At 42.7% G+C, this 3,734-nt stretch overlaps 1 non-coding gene across 1 annotated transcript; it reads right to left on the minus strand.

The window, feature by feature from the left end:
• Nucleotides 1–707: 707 nt before the first annotated feature.
• LOC116543801 lies at nt 708–814 on the minus strand. Its single transcript, XR_004265707.1, has one exon. It is a non-coding gene; the product is annotated as a U6 spliceosomal RNA (small nuclear RNA).
• Between the last annotated feature and the right edge of the window lie 2,920 nt (nt 815–3,734).

A 3,734-nucleotide genomic window follows, 5' to 3' on the forward strand; every position in this document is an offset into this window, starting at 1 on the left:
CCCCCAAACCCAGGGGGTGGGAGGTCAGGGAAGCCCCCAGAAGCCCCCTTTCCCCCCCCCCGGGGAAAAAAAAAAAAAAACCCCTGAAAAAAAAAAAAAAAAAAAAAAAAAAAAAAAGATCTGCTGTAGATGGCTGGTAGGCACTACGTCCTTACCAGAATGACTAAAATTCAAAAGACGGACAATGCCAAATATTAGTCCAGATGTTTGTAAATAAATGAGTTAGCATTTAGTAAGAACATAAATACAATGTATTGCTGGTGGGAGTATAAAATGGTACAACCACTTTAGAAAATGGAAAATATTGGCCAGTCGCGGTGGCTGATGCCTGTAATCCTAGCACTTTAGGAGGCTGAGGCAGCCAGATCACCTGAGGTCAGGGGTTCAAGACAGCCCACATGGCAAAACCCCATCTCTATTTTTTAAAAAATACAAAAAATAGATTGGCATAATGGCTCATGGCTGTAATCGCAGCTACTCAGGAGGCTGAGGCAGGAGAATCACTTAAACCCAGGAGGCGCAGGTTGCGGTGAGCCGAGATTGTGCCACGGCACTCCAGCCTGGGCAACAGAGTGAGACACCGTCTCAAAAAGAAAAAAAAAAAAATAGAAAATGGGAGGTACCAGGCCCAGCATGGTGGCTTACACCTATAATGCTAGCATTTTGGGAGGCTGAGGCAAGAGGATTGTTTTTTTTTTTTTTTTTTTTTTTTTATGGAACGCTTCACGAATTTGCGTGTCATCCTTGCGCAGGGGCCATGCTAATCTTCTCTGTATCGTTCCAATTTTAGTATATGTGCTGCCGAAGCGAGCACAAGAGGATTGTTTGAGCCCAGGAGTTTGAGACCAGCCTGGGCAAAATAGTTAGACATTGTCTCTGCCAAAAATAAATAAAGAAATAAGAAAAAAACTTTTTAATTAGCTAGGTACAGTGGTGCATGTCTGTGGTCCCTGCTGTTCGGGAGGCTGAGGAGGAAGGATTGCATAAGCTGGGGAGGCCAAGGCTGCAGAGAGCTGCGATTGCATCACTACCCTCCGGCCTGGGTAACAGAGTGAGAACTTGTCTCAAAACAAAAAAAGAAAGAAAGAAGAAAACGCAATACTCTCTAAAGCTACAAATATTTTTTTTTCTATTTTGTAGCAATTCTATTCCTGGATATATCGCTAAGAGAAATAAATACTTGTGTCCACCGATGTTAAAAGCTTTACTTGTAATAACAAAAAATGAGAACAATGAAAATATCCATCAACATAGAATTGACAAAAATTGTGGTATTTTCATACAATTGAATACTGCACAGCAATGAAAATGGTCAAACTACTGGCTAGGCACAGCGGCTCACACCTGTAATCTTAGCACTTTAGGAGGCTGAGGTGGCGAATCACTGAGCCCAGGAGTTTGAGACCAGTCTGGGCAACATGGCAAAATTCCTTCTCTACAAAAAATACAAAAATTAGCCAGGCATGGGTGGTACAGGACTGTAGTCCTAGCTACTCAGGAGGCTGAGGTGGGAGGATCACTTGAGATTAGGAGGTTCAGGCTGCAGTGAGCCATGATCCTGCCACTGCACTCCAGCCTGGGCCACAGAGTGAAACCCTGTGTCAAAAAAAAAACCAGATCAAACTACTCCCAACAAAATGGATGACTCTTGCAGACATAATATATAATTAAAAGTGTGTGTATCCCTTAAAAGATGGTTGGTGCATTCAGGGATCTTTGTTATGTAATTATCTCTACTAAAATATTTTATAACTTTTTTTTTTTTTTTAGACAGAGTCTCGCTCTGCTGCCCAGGCTGGAGTACAGTGGTGTGATCTCAGCTCACTGCAACCTCTGCCTCCTGGGTTTAAGCAGTTCTCCACCTCAGCCTCCTGAGTAGCTGGGATTACAGGCACGTGCCACCGAGCCTGGCTAATTTTTTGTATTTTTAATAGGGACGGGGTTTCACCATTTTGGCCAGGCTGGTCCTGAATTACTGACCTTGTGATCTACCCGCCTTGGCCTCCCAAAGTGCTGGGATTACAGATGTGAGCCACCATGCCTGGCTAATATTTTATAATATAAAAAAGAAATATGCATCTATTGGATCTAAACATTTAACTCCTGAAATCTATCCTAAGAAATACTTGAATTACTAAAAATACATTCATATATATATTTTTTAGAATTTATGTAAAATGTAGAAAAAAAATAGAAAAAGGCTAATATCTTACAAAAGGGAAATGGCTAAACAAGTTATAGTATGCATGCAATGTAACACTGTATACTTAATTAAAATGATCTTTACAAGGCCGGGTACAGTGGCTCACACCTGTAATCCCAGTACTTTGGGAGGCCAACACGGGTGGATCAAAAGGTTAACAGATTAAGACCATCCTGCTCAACATGGTGAAACCCCGTCTCTACTAAAAATACAAAAAATTAGCCGGACGTGGCGGCACATGCCTGTAATCCCAGCTACTTGGGAGGTTGAGACAGGAGAATTGCGTGAGCCCAGGAGGCGGAGGTTGCGGTGAGCCGAGAATGCACCACTGCACTCCAGCCTGGGCAACAAGAGCAAAACTCCGTCTCAAAATAAAATAAAATAAAATGATCTTTACAAAGAGTTTGAAATGTCATAGCAGAAACATAACACGGTTTAATCAAAACATTGGGAAAAATTCGAATACAAATTGTAATATGAAATGTGAGCTGCTGCTGGGCATAGTGGCTCACGCCTGTGTTCCCAGCACTTTGAGAGGCTGAGGCAGGCAGATTACCTGAGGTCTGGAGTTCGAGACCAGCCTGACCAACATGGAGAAACCCCATCTCTACTAAAAGTACAAAATTAGCTGGGCATGGTGGCGCATGCCTGTAATTCCAATTACTCCGGAGGCTGAGGCACAATTGCTTGAACCCAGGAGTCAGAGGTTGCGTTGAGCTGAGATCACCCATTGCACTTCAGCCTGGGCAATAAGAGTGAAACTCCTCTGAAAAAAATAAGTGTGAGCTGTTGTTCTGGATCTATTGGCTAAGATCAAGTGTACACTGATTTCAATCATATTATGTTATAGAATGGTAATGGTAGAAATTAAATAAAAAATACTATGATTCCAAATTTTTACTTTTTTGAGACAGAATCTCACTCTGTCACCCAGGATGGAGTGCAGTGGCGTGATCTCAGCTCACTGCAGCCTCCACCTCCTGAGCTCAAGCAATCCTCCCACCTATGCCTTCCTAGTAGCTGGAACTACAGGTGCGGACCACCGTGCCCAGCTAATTTTTGTATTTTTAGTGGAGGTGGAGTTTTGCCATGTTGCCTAGATGGGTCTTGAACTCCTGGCCTCGGGTCTTTCTCTTGCTTCAGCCCCCCAAAGAGCTGGGATTATAGGTGTGAGCCACCATATCTGGCTACTGTGATTACAAGCTTACCTGTTTACACATATACACACATGTATATACACCCAGGGTAAAAAAAACACTAAAATGTCATACACCAAAATGTTGATAGTGATTCCCTATGTATGTCATGATAGTAGATGTTTTGTTTGTATTCTCCAATGTTTCTACAAGTACATGTATTTCATTCATTCATTCATTCATTTGAGACAGCCTCATTCTGTTGCTCAGGCTGTAGTGCCATGGTACAATCTTGAACTTGGCTCATTGCAACCTCCACCTCCCAGGTTCAAGCAATCCTCCCACTTCAGCCTCCCGAGTAGATGGGATTACAGGTGCCTGCCACAACACCTGGC

This window comes from Sapajus apella, unplaced genomic scaffold (genome assembly GCF_009761245.1).
Source record: "Sapajus apella isolate SASKATOON/1434 unplaced genomic scaffold, GSC_monkey_1.0 scaffold196, whole genome shotgun sequence".
NCBI lineage: Eukaryota > Metazoa > Chordata > Mammalia > Primates > Cebidae > Sapajus > Sapajus apella.